This window comes from Rhinolophus ferrumequinum, chromosome 24, assembly GCF_004115265.2.
Source record: "Rhinolophus ferrumequinum isolate MPI-CBG mRhiFer1 chromosome 24, mRhiFer1_v1.p, whole genome shotgun sequence".
Taxonomy (NCBI): Eukaryota; Metazoa; Chordata; class Mammalia; order Chiroptera; family Rhinolophidae; genus Rhinolophus; species Rhinolophus ferrumequinum.
In genome coordinates this window covers 42,962,215-42,984,360 of record NC_046307.1, presented here as the reverse complement: position 1 = coordinate 42,984,360, position 22,146 = coordinate 42,962,215, and the positions used below count along the sequence as shown (strand labels likewise).

The window sequence follows — 22,146 nt, the reverse complement described above, 5'->3', positions numbered from 1 at the left end:
CCTGGAGCGGGGAGTGAGGGCTGCAAAAGTTTCTTCGAGCCCACAGGACTTCATGGCTTCCTGAAACATTTCATTAGGAAACCAGGAACCTTCAATGATACCTCCAAGAAATCCTGGGCGGGGAGGTGAGCTTCCCCGTCCTTCTGCCCCCTTGGCCAGCCTTTCCTCCTCGAATTGTGGATCAAGGTCTCCCTCCTGGTTCGGCTATCCAGTGACTCCTTCTCATTCCATTTTGCTTGTGGGCAGGGGCTGGGCCTCGATGAGCCTTTGGGCTCACTCCGTATGCATTTCTCCGTATGCAAAGAAAGAAGCCTGAATGTCACACAACAGGCTTCTTTCTTTGCATACGGAGTCTTAATAAACCTCCGAGGAACTGATGGAAAGGTGCTCCCCAGGAAGGGAGGTAATCCAGAGACGCCAAGGCTGGGGGCTCCAGGTTAAGGCAAGGGCCCGGCTTCTGGAAACACACACTGCACCCACGTCCTCTCCACCCCACCGGGGCTGTGGCATCTCACGGTTTCACCAAGAACACCCTCTATGCACGCAGCCCACTTTCAGCCCTCTGCACCATCCTCCATCATAATCAAGTGAGAGAAACCCACCACAACACAATGGATTGCTCTGCCTGCCCAGATCAGTCACCAGGCACGTGTCGGGAGCCCCCTCTGGCTCAGGGCTAATGCTCTGTGCCATCAAAGCTGCAGCATGCAAAGCTGCCCAGCACCAGCTGCTGAGGGGCCACCATTTTAAGGAAATAAGAAATGAAAAGGAACATGCACGAAGCCATTGGAGCACAGTGTGGACGAAATAAAGAGAAACAGCTGGGGGGCCTACACAGCAGCCCCCCGATCTGCTGCAGAATATTCTCTGTGAACAAGAGTGGGGCTCCACTCGCTTTGCTCCAGAGCAAAGGGATCGGCCAGGTGAGAAGTGTACTCACATGTCTGCAAACTAGCTTGCCCTCGGTCTGGCTGGGGGTCTATCCGTGGTCCTCTCAAAACCCTCTCCTCCAGCGCGTTGTCAGCCAGGCCCCCAGAAAACGCTGATGCTGCAGCCTCTCCCGGAAGCCCACACACACCCCACTCAGAAGCCACCTCTATTTTTAGCAGGGGCAGAAGGGGGGGCTGGGGTGGGCTACCATACTTCCCTTTTTATTTTTGTTCTGAGCAGACTCTGTGGGTGACTTTCCACAGTGGGGAGGGTTGGGAGGAGAGAAGGGGGCTGTGCTCTCTGGAAGGCATATCAAGCGGGAGCTGCAGAGAACTGGGGGCCATGTCTGTCACTGGGGGGGGGGCCAGAGGGGAGAGAAGAATGGGCAGGCTCCAGGCAGCACCCCAGATCTGCCTGTCCTGCTATGACGGGCCCTGCCACTATGCCGGACGTCACCCAGGAGACCACAGTCCCCTGACTGAACTGCACCAAGGAGGAGGTTGGTTGGCAAGAAGTGCAGGACCTGGAACATTCCTGGAAGATGCTTCCGAAAGCCTCACACCGTGGTGCTCAGAGCCAAACACACCACCAGGTGCTTCCCTTCCCAACATCTCGGACTCCCCCGAGGTGTTCTGTCTGCAGCAGAGTCCTGAACACCCCATGCCCCCGGCAGGCCTGCAGTGTAGATGCTTGGAGGTGGACGAGCTAGTGTAACTATCAGGGAGAGAGACTGAGCAGCGGGGGTGGATGGAGCTTCCCGCACACATAGGGGATCCACAAAGGTTAGCCCTGCCCCCTTTCCCAGGGGCCTGCCTGTCCCCCCTAGTTCTACACAGCCGGACACAAGTCTCACCCTGTGCTCCGCGGCTCTTCACACACAGCCCAGATCTATCATTGGCCAAAGCCCAATCCCTCTCTATCTCCCACCCTGCATTGATCGTGAGGGAACTGACTGCTCCCTTTTCTTCTCTAAAGACATTTTGGTCTGATCAGCAAGCTGCATGCACCACAAGCATACAGTTCAATGAGTATGGAAAAGAACACACTCCCGAGAGCAAGACCCGGTCAAGAACACAGCATGGCCACCACCTAGAAAGTTCCTTCCCGGCCCTTCGCATCCCGGGCCTTCACCCCCGAGGTGGCCGCTGCAGCGGTGAGTTCTATCAGTTTTGCCTTTTCTCGAACCTCAGACACCACAAGGCACGGGAGCCCTACGTAGGGACTGCCGGTTTCTTCAGAGTGCTTGGCGGTGCGTCCGTCTGGGGTGTGTCAGCAGCTCGTTCCGTTTTGTTTCTGAGCCGTGTTCCATTGCCATGTGGTCCACTTTGTTTATCGGCTCACCTGCTGGTGGACATTTGTGGTGTTCCCCAAATCCACTTAGTGGGACGTTATTGCACAGCCTTTGCCTGTGTGTTCTGCCCTTTCTTTTCAGTGAACACCCGGGACGGTCATCTATGCTGCATCATCTATGCTTCACTTTGTAAGCAAGCGCCACGCGGCTTTCCGAAGTGGTCCCATCATTCCGCCCTCCACCAGCAGTGGAGGCCAAGTCCAGTTCTCCCACGTCCTCGTCAACACTTGGCCGTTAGGTTTTGCCATTTCAGGCCTCTACTCGCTGAGTGGTGACACTGTCCCTTCACGCTGCACACCCCACACTCCCCACTCACACCTAGGTCCTGTCTCTCCCTCCACCTGGGCCTCTTATCCTTTCCCACGTTCCCACGTGTGCTGGGTTCAATAGCATCCCTCCAAACCCATGTCCACCTGGGATGTCAGAAAGTGACCTTATTTGGAAATAAGGTTTTTGTAGGTGTACCTTCAGAGGAAGCATGGCTCTGCCTGGATTCCTCCTTCATTTCAGACTTCCGGCCTTCACGAATGTGAGAAGAAACTGCTGCTGTTTTAAGTCAACCACCTTGTGGTAATTTGTTATGGCAGCTTCGGGAAACTCATACACACCCCGTAGCAGCTCCAACCATGTTTCCCAGTCAAACTCCCACCAGCCACACTTCCTCCCACAGGAAGCCTTCCCTGACTGCCCTCACCTTACACGTTCTCCTCTTCCCTGGGCACCTCCAGACAGGACCCACATCGGCTAAGGGCAGGACGCTGCAGCCACCACTGACCAGCTGGGTGACCTTGGGCAACATGTGAACTCTATTTCAATAAGAGGCTGGCAGGAAACAGACATCACAAAGCTGGGTTCAGGAAGGGTGTAATAAAGGGACAATCTGCAAAGGTGTGGCTGGGAGCCCATAGGGAACAGTGCGGCCGCCTGGGGCTGTAACCACTCGAGTTCCCGCCAAGACTAAAGGGGATGAGGAGAGTGGGCAGTGAAGCCTGGAAAGGCTGCAGCACAGGAGAGGGGCATGGCCACCCCCAGAGGGGGCTGGGGGACTGAAGGCCTGCCCCCTGCCCCATCCTGTTCCCCCACGAATGGGGCTTATTCAGGGCAGCCTCTGGGCACAGCAAGTGGGGTGGGTCTGCAGGGCCCAGGGAGGTCTTCCAGCACATTCTTTGAGCCCTGGGTCTCTCCTCTGTCTGGTGGGGACAACGACAGTGCAACCTCGCAGGAGAGTGTGAGGATGAAGAGATGCTGCTGGCTGATGAGAGGCCAGCGTGGGGAGGGCCCCTGCCTCGCTCTGCTCAGCATGGCAGCCTCCTTCCTGAGGCCAGAACGGGTTTCTGGCATCTCCTGGTTATCTTGCCACGTTCTAGGCATTTACAATATAATTGCTGATTTGAACTGAAATGAGGAGGAAGAAGTGAGCCCGCCCCCGTCTCTGGGCAGGGGAGCAGCTTTAGAGGAACCCCCAGAGGACGCCAGCTCCCCATGCTTCCTGCTCCTTGGCCTCTGATTCGGAAAGCTGTTCCTTACAGGAGCACCACACAGGGAAGCCCCGGGGAATCTCACCTCCTTTAGTTTCATTCTTCCAACAGTCCTGTGCTCTGGTTATGATCAGGAAACCGAGGCGCAGAGAAGTCGTAGGATTTGCCCAAGCTCGCGTGGTGTCAGTCAGCTCGGGCTGCTGTGACAAAGTCCCACAGGCTGGGTGGTTTAAAGAACTGGCATTTATTTCTCTTAGTTTTGGAGGCTGAGTCTGACTCGGTGTCTGGTCGAGACCACTTTGCTGCGTGCTCACGTGGCCTTCCGTGGTGCGTGCTCCAGACACGGAGAGCTCGGGTTTCTCCTCCTCTTCTCATGAGATCTCTGATCCCACCCTGAGGGTTCCACCCCCATAGCCTCCTCTAACCAGAATCCCTCCTGAAGGCCACCTCCAAATACCGTCCCACTGGGGTCAGTGCTTCCACACACGATTCTGGGGGCACACGTGTTGGGCCCACAGCGCGTGGTGAGTGGCAGGAAGTGCTGACGGCCTGGCTTGCACAGGATGGAGGGAGCACACGCCTCTGGCTACAGGGCCAGGGCCTCCCTCGGTTACCTGCTGTGCTGTGGGCACAGCTGGGACGGTGTCAACTGGGTGGCGACTCCCTGAGCGAATCAGTCAGAGGGAGGTACGGAGCGAAGATTCGGTCTTCCGTGGTCAGAGCACGAGGCAATGGACTCTCAGGGCCGGGAGGGGTCTTGGATGTCCTTCCACCACCCACACCACTGTTGCACAGTTGAGGGAATGCATGTGCCAAGAGGTAAAACGCACGACTGGCTGAAGCACAACTGCCCACGAATGGCCCAGGGCCTGCTGCAGGCAGTCATGGGCCCCTTGTGTGCACGCGCTCCTGTCGGTCTCAGACGGCCGCCCTGGAATAGGTCCTTCTGGCCTCCATGTTGCAGGAGAGGGTCTGGAGGTAGAAGCGTTGAATGCAGGGTCCTGGACGGAGCTTGGGGAGGAGCAGGGACTCATCCTGATCTTCTCACAGCCCTGTACACAGATCTTTCCCTCGCCCCCACGGTGGGAGGGCGGTAGACCCACCGAGGCTGGAAGTGCCTTCCACCTCTGGGATTCTAAAACACTCCTTGTCGGAGACACCGAAGGTATAATTTTCCGTGACCACCTGAAGAGATCCCACTGGGCTTGTCATGGATGCCACACAAGGGATGACACCACCACTGAAGAGTAGGAGGAGCCGAATTCTCTTGAGCAGTGTTGAGCAGAGGGGGTCACTTGAGGCCCTGGAGGAAAGGGTGCTCAGAAAGCCCCCGGGAAGTTGGCACTGGCTAAGTCATGCGTGGAAGGAAGCGGCATCCAAGTGCTTCCTGCACACGCAGCCAGTGAGGCTGGAGTCTGAGCTTGTGGGGAAAGGATAAGTTTTCTGGTACAGCATGAAGAAAAAGAACACAACCAGCTGGCTCTGCAGTAAGATCAGCCCCACAGGAGCCTGGCAACCCTGGAGATGAAACACACCCCACTGAACTCGGGGCTTTGGTGTGTGAGGCCCGGCCCGGTCCCCAGTCCTTCCAAATGCGAGCGGGCCGGGGAGGAGCTCCTTGTCCGCTGCCGCTTCCAGGATGGCCAGGTGTGTCCTGCCGAAGCCCGAAACCAGCTCAGGACCAGGCGTGCCCAAGAACCCAGGATCCGACCTCCTCCCCGACGCTGTTTTATTTATCTCCGCTCCGAAACCCCAGCTCTAAACAGCGCAAGCCCTTGACTGCTGACTCAGCTGCTGGAGCCCAAAGTCATAAAATCCTATTTCAAAAAGGTCCAATGATTTTATTTTCTGATCATAAATATGAAATTTAATTAGTAGCTTGCTGCTAATGAAGTCACAGTGGAAGCCAGCCTGAGACGAGACGCAGAGAGGGGAGGAGAACGGTCCAGCATAAAACAGCACCGCTGCCGGTTAACTCTTGCCTCTCCCCGCCCCTTGCTGTGTCCCCACAAAGCCTGGATGGACAGCAGAGAGGCCGCCTTCGGCCTGGTAGGACGAGTGGACCCCTCACTCAGGCAGAGAATCGGATGTGAGTCACATGTCCCCCACTCGGGTCTGTGGGAGGTGCCTAGGCATTCTGGCCAGGTCAGAGGCCGGCTCTGTCTTTCTCTACAACTCCCACTATCCACGGCAGAAAGGAGGGATTAGGAAAAACCCAGAGTCTATGCATAGAACCTGAAGGAAAAGCCACCAGAGCCAGAAAGACCTCAGTTACTCGGTTTGACTGCTGGACATCAGTGGGTGAACAATTCACGCTTCATGAAACACACAACACTCAACACCCACCCTGTTCCTCCAACTACCCCTGGCCTCAGTTTCTCTAAGAGAGGACTCTATACAATCTATAAATAGTTTCTCTACAAAGTAGGACTATTAACACCCACCCAGGGCTGGTGGCATTTTGACGCTGGTCAAAAGCACTTCTAAAGCACATCCCTGGACGACAGCAGGTGCTCAATTTGGGGAGCTTTCATCGTCATCATTTCATGAGTGAAATCTAAAGTCCAGAACTCACTACGCTCTGAAGTTCTATCGAGGAGAAAGGGACTATTCCAAGCCTTATCCAAGAAGCTGAAGTTAAACCTCATTCATTTCCTGAACAAGACCGGGAAAACCCAGCCCACGTGGTGGGTGGTGAACTAACGCTAATGTCACTCAGTGTGTTCCACGTCAGTGTCTACAACACACACGTGTGTGGACGGTGCAAGGGTGTGTCCCCTGCATGTGCAGAGTCATGGTGGGCACACACCCTGCGTGGACACGGGTGCAGGTGCACTGACACCCCAAACATGAACAGCAGCTACACAGGGGAGCAGGCCCCGTGCCCTCCTGTGGAGTCTGCAGCCTCAAACCTGAGACTTACTCTGTAGTCAAGGCACCCAAATCACATTCTAGAAAAAGTTTCTGGCAGAAGGTAATAGAGTTTTGGAAGGTTGTTTTCTTTCTTTGAAATGGAAGTGTATTGCCATGCTGCCGGCATTTGGGTTCCTGAACAAGCACGAACAGCACATGTTTTGGCTCCTTGTGTCTCTGCAGGGCATTCTCTTAGGGTCACAGTTGAGATTTCTGTGATGCTGGAGCCTGACCCGTCAGGTATAACTGTCAGCCCCAACAGGTGCAACTGGCGTCGGGGATTCAGTATTACGGGGGAACTAAGTTTGTGTGAAGCAAGCCCTTTCTCTCCCTTTGCTGGGTTTACCGCCGTGGTCTGCCCTGTACTATAAGCATCAGCTGGCCGCCCTCATGTGGACTGTCCCAATGGGAGCGCTGGCCCACATTCAGTTCCTCACTGATCACAGTGCTGTTTATGGTCCTTCAGGTCCCCGAGATCCCGGAATCGGAGCCTGCATTTTAACAAGCTCTCCAGTGGGGGTCACAGGCACTGAGCAGCTCTGCTGGGACTCAGGACTTGCTGTCGGCAGACAGGCCTTGTTGACTTGCCGGCTCACGCCCCTCCTAAGTCCTCTAGAACCTCGGCTTGACACACGTGCCAGTCTCTCCTGGTTTGCACCCTGCCGGGTCTTCGATGGCATTTCTGCCCTCCCCTATTGGCTCCATACGCTCCAGAGTCCTCCAGTCACTAAGCCCCAAGCGGGACCAGATCTTCATACTTCATCCCACATGGCCCTCCCCTGGCTCTGCACTGGCCAGGGAGCCCAGGCGTTCAGACATGCTGTGACATTCTGGTGGCCCGTTGACTCCATCCCTGTCACCTCCACCTGGAAGCAACTTCCAGGACTTGGGGCTTGCTGCCTACCGCCTACTTCTGTTTCAGTCGTCTCCCAATCTCTCAAGGTTTAAGGAAGAACACTGTTTTCTTGTAGCTAGTTTTTTTGTAAAGTAAGGATTCTTTTGCAAAGTAAGGATTAAGCCACAACTATTTCTTAGGAAAATCTAGTATTTCATACAATATAGTAGGGTATGCTTGAAGTCTTACTTGGGTACAGGGTGCCCAATGAATCCTGATTACAATATATCCTAAACCACTGGCAATCTTTTACAACACCCTTTTATCTGGCCTGCTGAATTCAGATGAGTTGTGAGGTGTGTGGCAAGTAACACATGATGAATAACAGTGAAAATATTAAACAATTATAAAATGGGACAAGATATTTGAAACAGCTATTTGTAGACATTGGACAACAGGTGGTTCAGGGCGACCTGATTGGAGGTAATTCACGAAGTCAGTCTCACGACCGCTCTGGCTTTCTGCCTGAATATACCTTACAGAGGTGGGGCGGAGAGGCGGAGCTCAAACAGAGCGCAGCAGTCTCACCGAACTGAGGACACAGATCAGATCAGGGCTGCTGAGGTCTGCCATTTGGGAGCGTGACACCAAGAGGAGAAAACTACACGGAGAAAGAGTGTTTGGCTAAATACAAAAGAACATATGCACAGTAAGACTCCACGAGCTTGGCGGGAGCCACCACCCAGGCGCTGTGAACTGAGAGGTTTCTGATGACACACAGGACTGCGAGATGCGGGGTTGTGCCTAGCCAGACGACAGGGACCTCACTGCGATCCCTTTAGAGACCTAGAAAGCCCATACCTTGGGGGCCGCTATTCAAACTCCAGAAAAAGGACCACTCTAGGTGCACCTAACAAAGCTTCAAAATAAGTTTCCAAAGAATCAAGCCCATTCACACATAAATTAACTATGTGCCAGATCAAAGCCTATAACTTACAAACATCAAAATCTAGCAACCTGGCATCCACAATGACCAGAATTCAATAACATTTTACTAGACATGTGTATGAGCCAATAAATTTGACTCATAACCAAAAGAAAAATGACTCAAGGAAAACAGACCCAGAAATTACAGAAAAGTTGGAATTTGCACATGAAGACTTTAAAACAGCTATTATAAATATGTCAGATTTGAAAAAAATATGAACATAAAAAGCAAAAGATATGAAACAAGAAATAACCAAAAGGAAATTCTAGAATGTACTAGAATATATGAATTTATATATAAAAATTAGATTGTATGCATTAAAAATTCATTAGATGGGCTTAATGACCATTTAAACTTTGCAGAAGGAAAAAAAACAGTGAATTGGAAAACGGGGCAACAGGAACTATATAACTGAGGCGCAGAGGGCAGCAGAAAGCTTGAAAAGGATGAAACAAAGAATCAGTGAACTGTGGGATATCAAGTGGTCTGACATTAATGGTAGTAGAGTCCCAGCAGGAAAAGAGAAAGGGGAATTGTGGAAGAGAAGACTTTAAAGAAATTTCCAAATTTGGTAAAAAGTATCAACACACATATCCAAGAAATGCAATGAATTAAAAAGCAAAATAAACAATAAAACCAAGTATAACGTGTATCTTAATCAAATTGCTGCAAATAAAAAGAGCAATCTTAAAAGTAGACAGAGAAAAAAAGACACATTACATACAATGAAATAGTGACAAGAATCAGAGTTTATTTCTCATGAGAAACAATGCAAAGAAAAGGACAATGAAGTATATCTTTAAAGTGCTGAAATAAAACGTCTAACTTAGAATTCTTTATCCAGTGAAATATCTTTCAAAAATAAGACAAAATAAAGGTCTTTTCTTTGATAAACGAAAAGCTGAAAAATATTTATCACCAGCAGACCGACAGTATAAGGAATATTAAAGAATATTCTTAGACTGAAGAAAAATGATACCAGATGGAAACTTCGATCTGCAGGGACTGAAGAGAGCCAAAAATGGTAGAAACGTGAGTAAATATAAAATATTTTTATTTGTAATTTCTTTAAAAGAGAATTGATAGCTGAGAGCAAAAATAAAAACAATCTATCGTGCAGTTTATAAAACATGTAGAAATTATATGATAATAATAATAACACAAGGGATGAGGAGGGTTAAATGAAAGTATATGCTGTAAGTCTTCATATGCGAAGTGATATAATATGAATTCAAGATCGGCTGTGATTAAGTTAAAGATGCATTTTTATAAACCATGGAGCCACTACACACACAAATCAAACAAAGCAGTGGGCTAACAAGTCAACAGAGATAAAACGGAATACCAAAAAGACCTTGATTCATCCAAAGGAAGGGAGGAAAGGAGGAAAGATGAGACAAAGAACAGATGGATCAAAGGGGAAACAAATGCTTAGATGGTAAATGTAACTTTTCAGTTAAAAGACAGAAGTTATCAGAGTGGATGGAAAGATGATTAAACAATATGCTGTTTCTCAGAGACACACTTTAAATATAAAGACACAGATTAAATATAAAAACACTATTCATAGAAACTTACATAAATTCTTTCATAAAATAGAGGGAGAATACTTCTCACTTCATTTTATGTGGCCAACAGTAAGCTACTCCAAAACCAAAGACAACACAGGATAAGAAAAGTACAAATCAGTACTCCTCATGAACATAGATACAAAAACCCTTAAATGTAATTTTAGCATAAAATTTCAGAAATATATAGAACGGATAATACATCATGACCAATCAATCAAGGCCAGTTTTTTTCCTCCTTTCATAAGATGTATTTATGTATCGTGATTTAAGAGTACTTTCTGAAGAGTATTTCATAGTTTTTAAATTGCCTTGTTTGCCTTCAACATTCTTAAATTGTCATGGATTACACAGATGTGTGTGTAGGGGGTATATTGTGTATATACATGTGGGTTGTGTTTTTTCCATTGCATGTATTGGTTCCATGGACATATGACCCCCCAAGCTGTGGGAGTGATCGGTCAGGCCTTGTTTTTGTTCTTTTGAAGAACAGAGTGGTACACAGAAAATAAATCGCATTATAAATCTCTTTTAAAAAAAGAAAAAAAAATCTCCTCCTCTTATATTGTTTGATTGAAAAATTGGTTGATTCCAGGATTACAAGGTTGGTCCAACATTCAAATATCAAACAATATAATTAATCATGTAAATGGAGACTAAAGTAGAAAAAAAATGATTATCTCAATACTTGCAGAAGTCATTTGGCAAAATTCAACACCAATTCTTTGAAAAACTCTCAGCAAACTAGAATAGAAAGGATTGCCCCTGATCTGATAACTGCTAGGCTGATACTTTGTGATATTCACACAAATCACATCTACTCAGCATTGTGCTGGGGGTTCTAGATAGTGCCGCAGGCAAAGAAGAAAAAGAAATAATGGGAATGAAATTGGAAAGGAAGAGGTGAACTGTCATTATCTGCAGACAACATGATTGTGTAAAAAAATCCAAAGGAACCTATAAAAAACCTACTAGAATTGATAATCACTACTAATAATCAGTCACTAATTTAGCAAGGACACAGGATACAATGTCAAAATCTGAAAATAACGCCCCCCAATATAAAAAACACATAAAATACTTGGGATTTAATTATACTGAAAGATGTATAAAGTGTCTACACTGAAAACTACCAAGCGTTGCTAAAAAAAAAAAAAAAAAAAATTAAAAGGAGCCCTAAATCAAACGGAGTGATACATCATCTTCATGAACTGGAAGACTCTTCAATATTGTTAAGATGTGAGTTAGATCCAAACCGACCTACCACGCCAATCAGTTCCAATCAAACACCAAAAAGCTTTTTTGGCACTGTATGAACAAACCAATTCTAGTAGTTATATAGGAAGGCAGGGGCTAGAGAGCTACAACAATTTTTGGGGAAAACAAAGAATAAAATTGGAAGAATATAATATATATTCATATATGTGTATTAATTATGTATTTGTTGTTATACATTTATATATAATTATAATTTATATTATATGTAAATATAATATAGATATAATTACCCAATTTGAAGGCTTACTGTGAAACTATAATCACCAAGACAGAATGGTTTTTGTGTAAAGATAAGCAATAAATCAATGAAACAGAATAGTGAGTCCAAAAATAGACCTGCAGCTCTATAGTTAAGTAATGTGACGAAGGCACCCAAACAATGGGAAGGTGACAGGAAAGTCGTTTGCATGGGTGGAGCATCTTCAGGGAACAGCATGGGGACCTTGGACAGTCCCTGTCTGGGTTTGGGACATGCAGGACCGGGCAATGGAGGGGCACCAAATGCCTGTTTTTCTGCATTAAAATTGAACAGAGCAAGATGTGCACACATTCAGGCCACTGTCCCATCAGACGCAGGGTTGTAGGAGGCATTTCTTGAGGTTCTTGGGAGGAGAGTGCCTTTCTGGTGGCCATCCTGGCTTGGTATCTGGTCCACCTAGAAGCAACACTAACATCCATGGGTCCTGAGAAACTGAGAACACACCCCTGACACTTGTTAACGCTACAGGAAGGGGTTAGGGGTGTGCAGGGAGAAGCTCACGTCCACAGATGGGGCCAAAGGTTCGGCTCTTGCCCTTTCTCCTTGAAAGAGTTTGGCTGTTTGCTTTCTCCATAGAGGAACTAACCTTCAGCAGGACAAGTAACTGATCCTCAGCCAGGGTGTCCTGCTGCAGGTTTAGCTGCAGAACTGGTTCTCAGCAGCTCTATCCCTGATGCACCCCACCAACCTACCCCTTCCCTTTTTCCAGGCTGCAGGAAACAGCTATTCCTCACTGAGGAACTTCAAACGCCCGGGATCTGAGTGTGTGTGTGTACTTTCTGGAAAAGGAGGCCATCAAAACAACACTGTTTATACACAAGAAAAGCGGCAGTTAGAGGGTTGAACTGGAACGGGTTCTACACAAGAGTGCCTTTGCCAGAGAGAAGCTCTGAAGTCTCCAAGAACGTTCAGAGGCCTTGTTAAAAATGCTCAGTCCCCCATTGGTAACTGTCTTAGTCAGCTCGGGTTGCCATAACAGAACACCACAGGCTGGGGGCTTAAACAACAGACACTTATTTCCTCACAGTTCTGGAAGCTAGAAGTCCAAGATCAAGGTGTCAGCAGGGTTGGTTTCTGGTGAGGGCTCTCTCCCTGGCTTGCAGACGGCTACCTTCTTGCTGTGGCCTCACATAGCCTTTTCTCTGTGCACACATCCCTGGTATGTCTTCCTCTTCTTACAAGGAGACTAATCCTATTGGCCCAGTGCCCACTTTTATGACCTCACTTAACCTTAATCACCTCCTTAAAGGACCACCTCCAAATACAGTCACATTAGGGCTTGGGGTGTCAATGTATGAATTGCTGGGGGGGGCACGATTCAGTCCATAACAGTAATTCAGCCTGCCACTTCTTCCCCGTCGTGACAGAACACATGAACCAAAATGGACATTTTTAAACAAAGGAGATCTCACTGATAGCACCCAAATGAAAACAGCCCTTTGGGATGTCTTTCCAACAGCACTGCAGTTGCTCAACATATCTCATGGAGCGTCCTCTGAATTGCTTTCAGTTTAGAAATAACAGTCCCAAAGCTTGGAAAGGACTCCAATCCTTCTGTGCGCAATGACTCCATCACTGGAAAAGGTAGCGTGCCCACACAGCAGCCACGCCAAAGCACCCGAGGTTTCCTGCCCACGTTTGCCCACGCTGTCCCTCACGCCATGTCCACTTGGTGAGCCCCTCACGTCCCTCAGGGCTCAGAGCACCACTCCCTCAGCTCCTTCCTTCACGATTCCCAATCCCTGACGCTGAGACTAGCACTTGTCATGTGTTTCCTCCTCTCCACAATTTGCCCGTGAAGGAGGAGACCTGTCTTTTCACCAGTGGAATCAAGGCATCGTTACAGTAGGTGCTCTCCACGTGTCTGATCTCGTCTAAGAGCCGTTCTAGCCTCCCCTCACCCTGCCCAGACCCAAAGCGGCCACAGGCCCGTGTTGTCCCAAAGATCAACGAGGACCATCAGACCTACCGCTGCTCTCTGCATTTCTGTGCCTGAAGCCCTTTCCCTGGAACTGTTAGGCTGCGCCTGTGTGTGATAAGCCAGAAGTGCTTATCTAATGCCGCTCAGGAATTGGTGAATAAATAATACCTGGTCCCCCCCACCTCCCCCTGCTCCTTGGGTGGGGTCATCCCTGGCACGTGCTTTGCCTGGTTACCAGAGTATCTCTACAGGATTAAGTCCCCAGCGTCCACAGTGGTGACAGGCTTAAGAACACACCCTTCTTGACTGGTTGCCTTCTCTTCCCCGTCCCACTTCCCCACTCTGTGGTCCCCAGACAAACAACCTGCACTCAAGTCCTTGTCTCATAGACAGCTTTTGAGGGAACCCAAATGAAGCCACAGTCTGGAATGGCAGCGCTCTGGGCAGGTGAAACTGGGTTCTAATCCCAGTTTTGACAAAAGGCTTGTTGGGGCTACAGTGGTCCCCCTTATTCACGGGGACATGTGCCAAGACCCCCAGCGGATGCCTGAAACCGCGGATAGCACCAAACCCTGCATATACTGTGTGTTTTCCTACTCGTGCACACCTGTGACGGAGTCTGATTTATAAACCAGGCACAGTAAGAGATTAACAACAACCAAGAATAAAATAGGCTCGTTATAAGCACGCCCTGTAAGGAGAGCGTGTGAATGGCTTTGGGGCCATTATGAAGTGAAGTCAGGGTGACTCGAGCACAAGCACTGTGAACAGGGACTGTAGACTTGATAATGGACGAGTCCAAAGTGACCCACAGGAGGGAGTGTCTGCAGCGTGGAGACGGCGGCCAAAGGGATGAGTCACGTCTCGGGCCGCAGAGTGGGCGGGTGCAAGATATCATGGCGTTACTCAGAACCGCCCGAAATGTAAACCTTAGGAATTGTTTATTTCTGGAATTCTCCATTTACCGTTTTTGGACTGCAGTTGACTGCATGGTAACTGAAACTGCAGAAAGCGAAACCACTGATAAGCCGGACAACTGCATTTGGATTCAAACTAAACAACACACACAAAGGCCCCCACAACCTCCTCAAATTGTAACCAATGCCGCAGGTAGATGGACGTGTACCATTTCTCAGGGGGAAGAAAGCCAGGAAGCCCAGGGGCTCCCATGAGGGAGGGGGGCAAGGCCCAGGGTGGGTGTAGGGGAGCAGAACTAGGTGAAGTTTGGTGCCCGTCTTCCTGTAGGCTTGTGCCAACTGAGCGATAGTTCTGAGACGGTCAGGCCTGAGGCTGGAGGTGGCTGTTGTCACCACCCATGCGGTGGAAAACGAGCTTCCCACTGCTGAAACACCCCACACAGCAGCTCCTAGAGGCCCTCCCTGGGACCAGGATGCAGGTCTGGGCTCTGGGCACTCAGTTTACCCCGTCAAAAGATGGGGTTATTTTTATTTCTATGCAGAATCAAGCTGACAGGGTCTAGTTTTTCCCCAAGGAAAGACCAAGAGGGAAGTTCGGACTTGGGATTGTAGACAGAGCTCCGTGCTGTATGTTTAAATCCCAGTTCTTTTAAAGGCTACCTGCAGCAGTTTTAAAGCATGACTCCCAAATTCTGTCAGGCTTCTCATCGGTAGGTGGGGCCTATGGCTCCTCCCCTCGAATCTGTGTGACCACGTGATCTACAGAAAAAGGTGGCCTGTCTGTGCCCATGTCTGGACGACCCAGGCCTTAAAAACAGGGCAGTTTCCACTGCTTGTCTCTTGGGACACTCACCCTTAACACCTGGCCACCACACTGTGAGAAACCGACGCAGCCGTGGGGAGGTTCACGTGGAGTCCAGGTTCCCAGCCCTCAGGCCCAGCTGAGCTCCCAGCCCACAGCCATCGTGGGAGAGGACCCTCCGCCCCAGGGAGCCACCCTAGGTGATGGCACATGGGGTACACACGTGGGAGAGGACCCTCCGCCCCGGTGAGCTGCCCTAGTTAATGGCACATGGGGTAGACACGTGGGAGAGGACCCTCCGCCCCGGTGAGCCGCCCTAGTTAATGGCACATGGGGTAGACACGTGGGAGAGGACCCTCTGCCCCAGGGAGCCACCCTAGTTGACAGCACGTGGGGTAGACACATGCGAGAGGACCTCCCCGCCCCCGTGCGCTGCCCTAGCTGGTGGCACGTGGGGCAGACATGCTTTTCCGGCCACGTTCTGAAAAAACTGCAGATCCATGAGCTAAAGAAATTATTGGTGGTGTTCAAGGTCATGAGGTTTTGGGTGGTTTCCAGGCAACAACACTCAACCAGAACACCACCACTATGGCCTCGAGAAACACTTAGCTTGTCTGGATCTTGGCTTCCTCACCGGTGAACAGCAGGATTCAGAGATTTGCAGGGTACCTTTCAGCTCAAATACTCAACATGAATGAATGTCCTCCTTGGGTTTATTATAACACAGAACACCCGTTGTCCACGTCACTAAAACTTCCCTGTAGGTACAAGAGCACTTTGTGCTGCTCAAACATCAATGCCCGTTGTCTCACCTGGGGTCTTGCTGAATGCAGATTCTAATGTGGGGGGTCAAAGGCCGGGCCTGGGAATCTGCATTTTCACGCGATGCTGGCCCACTGATAGCATTTTGTGTGATAAGGCCTTCTGCCCCCCTTGTGCGTCACCAACAGCTGCCATTAGCCATGGGACTAAACAGGTAAAGGCAGTAGCTCAACTAATCTTCATGACAACTCTCTGAGGAAAATTTTGGACTCAGTCACGCTTGACAGACTGGAAGCCCAATGTCTGAAGATGTCAGGTGACTTGTCTAAGGTCACAGTTAATGAGTGGTGTGGCCAGGATTTGAGTCTAGGTCAGCTCACAGGTGTTCATTCCCCTGCCGCCCTCTTCTGAACAGGTGATGTGAGTGCTACCTTTTTTGGTTTTGTGTCTCCCCTTCGTGTCTGCAGCTAGCCAGCTGGGATGAAAATCTATCACGAGGACAGAAGTGAGGGCGCAGGCACACACCAGGAATAACGAAACAGACTTAACAAAGACAGAGGTGACTTTTTCAGGTTTCCTATCACCAGCCGTGATTAATTTACAGCTCTTTACATGCTAATGTTTTCCTGCCTTCTGCCAGTAATAAATAACCAATATGCTTTAATACCTAGTTATTATTCATCCCTTTCAAGTATTTGGATTTTGATTCTTTGCAGTCCAATCACATTGAATTTCTTTAACCAGGGCAGCTCCATTAAGAGTCCCCTCCAAGGACATCCTGGCAGGGTGGTGACAATAATGGATAATGGGTGACAACAGAGTGGGGATCTGCGACACGAAATACTAGCAGCCATGGGGAAAAGGAGGGGAAACCATAATAAAAAAACACCACCGAGGTATATTTAAGTAACACCAGGGTTATGGCACAGCCCAATACAACCAGGAAACTTGCAGGGGTGCTGCCCATCTGCACTGCAGAGAGCTGAGACGGGCTCTCCACCCTTCACTGTGTATTCCAGAAAGTCACTTGCAGCTTTCTCCATCGCAACCTCTTCAAAGTGTCTGTCAAGCGACGGAGGCCCAGCCGACAAGCCAAAGCTGGTGAGAAGGCTCTTCTCCGTCTGAAGAGGCTATCTCCCCTCCGAGGACTCCGGGGCTGTCCATCTGGCCCTCCATTCCACAGCTGGCAACTCGCCTCTTCTGGGCTGGCTGAGGAGTGGCTGTGACAAGCTCCACTGTGCCCAGTGGCCGCGCCAAGAGTGCAAGCATCATTCCCACCCAGCGTCTGCCTGTCGACCCTCGGCTTGCTCCGGTTTGCCTGCTCCCTCCACTGCAAGGAGCACCTGGGATACTTCCGTGCAAGGAGCCCTTCCCCGTGGGCAGCGCTTCTTAATTTTACTGAATCCACTTGGTATCTGGGACCACTTCCAGAATACTATTTTTAAATATGTGAAATAACATACAGAGGATTACAAAGGAACACCATTATATTGAAGTACTTACCAAATATTTAAAAAACTGCGATAATCTAATATGTGTGCTTCCTCATTAATGCATCAAATAATACCTAGCACTGGGGTCGAACAACTCCCCTGGTTTTGAAATAGGGATATGCAAACAGTATGTTGAGGTATCTGCAAAAATGAAAATATTTGTGATTTCTGTTGGTGACAGTTAAAAGTACCGCTGATACTACTGTGGCTTGTCACCTGCAATCATAATGGAAGGAAATCCTAAGTTTTCATTAGAGTTAATGAGAATAAAGATGTAATTTCTTCCAAGTTCATGGCTAAGAAACCCTACCCGAGGGTCATACCCCTGCCATTTCCTTGCAAGCACTTGCAGAACCGCCTGTGTTCCCTGCAGGATCCCAGAGGTCAGGGACCCCATCTGTCTTATTCCTAGCGGCAACACAATGCCTGGCAAACCGCCCAGTGTATCTGCAGATGCACGAGACGCATGACGAATGAGTGACTTGGTGCGGCCTCAGTCTGCGTCTGTGCACGAGCGTCCGGATGGCTCACGGAGAAAGGCGGATGCTGGGTTGTCAGGTTTGCCTCCGCGGATTTGTTCCATCAACACCATGTTTACATATTTATCTATTTTAATTGAGATCTAACTCACACATGGTAAGGTTCACCATTCAGTGTGTTTCAGTATATTCACAAGGTTGTGCGACCACCATTGACATCTAATTCTAGAACATTTCCATCACCCCCGAAGAAAGCCCGTACCCGCTAGCAGTCAAACTCCCTCTCCTCTCCCCCAGCCCCTGGCAACCACGCTTCTGCTTTCTGTCTCTATGGATTCCCTCTTTGGACATCTCAAATAAATGGAATCGTAGAATACGTGGCCTCCTGTGTCTGGCTTCCGCACTTGGCATCATGCCTTCACGGTCCCCCCACATTGCAGCAACACACATCAGCACTTCACTCCTTTTTAGGCTGAATAATAGTCCACTGTGTGCAGAGACCACATTTTGCTTATTGATTCATCCGTTCATGGACACTTGGATTGTTAACAAATACTTATTTGGCACCGACATGTGCCTTCATGGAGGGTCCATGCCCCTCCCTCTGTCAGAAGAGCAGGCTGAGGCCAGACCTTTGGGTTGGGATCCCTCCATTTCCCCAGCTGTACTTTGTAGGGTTGTAGTGAGGCTTGAGAACGTGACTACATGTGAAAGACTTAGCACAGTGCTTGGCACACAGTAAGTATTAGAGAGCAGAACCAATGAAATATGCCCATTACACAGTGGGGTTAGTGCTAGGAAAGGAACAAATACAAGGAGGAGAGGACACTTAAGACGTGTCAGTCCAGGAAGTCCTGTGTCCGTCTTTATTCAAGACCCAAATGATAAGAGATCACCTGAGTGAAGCATCAGGGGACCAGGGGTCTCGGCAGAGAGAAAAGCAAACGTAAAGATATGGAAGTGAAAGGCTTGTGGGAGTACAGGGCAGCGCTGTCCAGAGGGAAGAGGTCGGCCAGAAAACGAGACAATGTGCACGAAGTGCTTAGCTCAGGCCTGCCCCAGGGAAACTCAGTTAATATTTCCTATTAGCTGTACAGAATTCTGCCGTAGGAGCCCAGAACCAAGTCTGGAGACACATCTGCTCTGTCAGCACATACTCTGAGCACCTACTGTGTGCCAGCACTTGGTTGGCACTGTTTACGGTGGTGGATACAATGGTGTGACCGCTGCCTTCATAGAGCTTACGGTCCAGTGGGACATCAGCATGAAATAAACAGGCATACTAACAAACCTATATTAAGGAATTGTGATAAGAGATTTGAAGGACATGCACCGAGTGTTACGAGAGAGAGTGTCAAGGCGTGGGGTAGCTGCCCAATGGACAAATTCAAAATGAGAGCAAGGACACGTAGGTCTCTAGGGTTAGAATTTCTTTCAAAGTGTGTTTAGTTTAGCCAAAAAAAAGTGTGAGGAGTGGAGCATGTGAGATGGTCAATTTGATTGGAAACCTGGGTCGCTGCAGGACTTCTCAGAGCCTTCACATGTGAATCTCCCCGAGGGAGGCATGCAGTCTTTCCCAAGTTGTCTGACCATGGAACTCTTGTGTATGAAGCAACTCACAGCACTGGTGTTCTGTGGCATACACTTTGAGAAATAGTCCACCACATGTGTCTACTGACCAGAGAAGGACTCGTGCACTCCAGGTCTTTCTGTTCCTATTCAGAAAATGGGAACTTGTCAGGAGCATCAGGTCATGCTCTCGCCAGGACAGCGCAGACAACCCGAGGCCAATTCGGACTTTTACGTAAAAATGGCACCCTTCTGTCATGGCACCCCATTCACAATGGATAAGCTCAATGAATGGAATCACTGTGCATTCGGTTTCATTTGGCTTGGTGTCGATTGATGAAGTGTGGGAAGGACCCAGTCACTCCAGCGACCCAGTTTCATTCATCCTTTGTGTGGAGGGGGTGACCCCTGCTATGGATCACCTCACTCATTTCACCTCAATTTCTGTTGGGTAGAATTTCAGAGGATGGCATCTCCTGAGTCTACTCCCAAATTGTGGAATGGGGAGGAAGGTGGTGCCACGCTTGGTACGGGAGCGTGTGCAAGCCCGAGGCCTGGGCTTGGGGCCTGACATAACAAGCTGGGTAACTTGTGCAAGGCACTCCTCCAGCTATAAAATCAAAAGGACAACATTCCCTCCATTGTGATGTGGCGAGTTAGTATTCATAAAGCGTTGAACCAAGTCCTCCACATCAGAATGAGTGTGTGTGCAAAACTATACATCCTCCCCCAGGGTATCATATCGCTCCCCGCCCCCAAGAAACTCATACTCCAGCTCGGGAGAAAAGCCCACATGCCAGAGCAATCAGGAAGCAGGAGGACAATTACATGCTAATCCGCTAGGATTAACAAACAGTACATCCTGATTTTAGCTCCTGACTAATTTTCTATGATAACCTTGAGGATAAGATAACAGAATTTGGGTTGATTGTTTTTCCTGACAGGTGAACTCACAAGTTGTTGAACAGCATTACCTGACGGGTACTGACAGTATCTCTATCTTTACAAATGTTTGCGCAAAAAAGAAATAAACCTTGGGCAAGGTCCAGTGGTGAAACCAAAGAGCTCATTTCTGGGCCCTGTACTGTTCAGCATTTTTGGCACTGATGTCAGTGAAGATATAAAGGAGAATCTTATCAGATCTGCAGATCCCACAAAGTTGGAAGAGATAGTTAATATGATAAATGCACTTATCATTATTCAAAGAGATTTGACAGGCAAGAATGTAAGGTCCAAACCACAGATGGAATTCAATAAAAATAGATGTAAAGTGCTGATTTTTGCCTTAAAAAAGTGTACAAGGACAGGATGGGGGAGAACTGGCAATGGCAGAGGCTTATGAGGGCGGCAGGGGTAGAAGGGAAAAAAGAGAATAGAAAAAAAAGTACTGGGCTTTTGATTAACTAAATCTTCAAAGTGACCCAGTAATGTAACACAGGTACTTAAAACATAATGTAAGATCGTATGAAGAAGGAGAACTGTGGATGATGCAATTCTCCCCTCCCTCCCACACCGAACCCAGTGGACAAGAAATTATGAGGACTCTTTCTATAAGACCGAAAGAGAAAACCTAAGTCCAAACGGCTGCAGAAAAGGCCAATTACAAGCTTGAAAGTGACACACACAGGAGTGGCCCTCGGGTGACAGTTAAAAGTCCCCTCCACCCCTAGGAGCAGCCAGGCTGGCTGACCCTTTGCAAACCCCTCCACCTCCCATGTGCAGGCAGCACATCACAGGATGTCTCCCCACAGGTGGGAGTTGTGACTGTGGACCTGGGGGTCAGAGACGCAGGGCAGTACCTGGGCTGGGGGATGGGTGTCAGGAAGACCAGGAGGAACAGGAGGCCTCAGAGCCACAAAACACTGAGAACATCTGTCTCTCACAAAAAGGTTGCAGTGAACAGGTGCAACTATGGCAGACAGGATATGGAAAATGTCCAATGCAGATACTGTCCCCTCACCAAGAAACACCAGACATTTGAGGAAAGTCAACACTACGACAGAGAAACCACCATGTGCAACACACAGAACCTTCACCAGGGAAACTGTTCCCAGAGCTAGCAGAACAAGTCACCTGAACATGCATACTTAATGTCCTCAGAAAGATACAGGAGATATTGGTTTAGCCAACAGAGATTTAAAACATCACTGAAACAAAAATGAGCAGGTGGACTGAATTTGCAGAATGGACAGAGCTCGTGACCAAATTACTGAGCTGGAAGATCGGACTGCGGAATTCTCCCAGCATCTAGGAGAAAAAGGGCTGGACAGAATGAAAGAAAAGTCAAGAGAAATGGGAAATAGATCCAGATGTTCCAACATATCTCTTGCAGCAGGTCCAGAAGGAGAAAACAGAAAGGACTGACAGGAAGACAAATTCAAAGAAATTCTAGGAAAAGAATTTCCAGAACTGAAAAAAGGCAAGAGTCCTCAGCTTAAAAGGACACACAAAGTGCCAGGAAGATGAAGGAGAAAAGACCATTCACACTGTGTTGAAGTTTCAGAACACCAGCCTCACAGGAAAAATCGTAAAGGTTGGCAGAGATATACCACCCACAAACAAACAGAATCAGATAGATCGATTGGCAATACCAGATCGAAGAA

General features: G+C 48.8%; 1 protein-coding gene across 6 annotated transcripts in view; it reads right to left on the bottom strand.

Moving 5' to 3' along the window:
- CARD11 (caspase recruitment domain family member 11) overlaps positions 1-22,146 on the bottom strand; it is a 91,619-nt gene that overhangs the window by 47,844 nt on the left and 21,629 nt on the right. For 5 of the 6 annotated variants that reach the window (XM_033096793.1, XM_033096792.1, XM_033096794.1 and 2 more), the window contains exon 1: positions 941-1,062. The exons of the other annotated variant lie outside the window; for it this stretch is intronic. The gene's annotated coding sequence lies outside the window, so the exon portion shown is untranslated. Of the gene's footprint in view, positions 1-940; positions 1,063-22,146 lie in introns of those variants that run through there. 6 annotated transcript variants of the gene reach the window in all.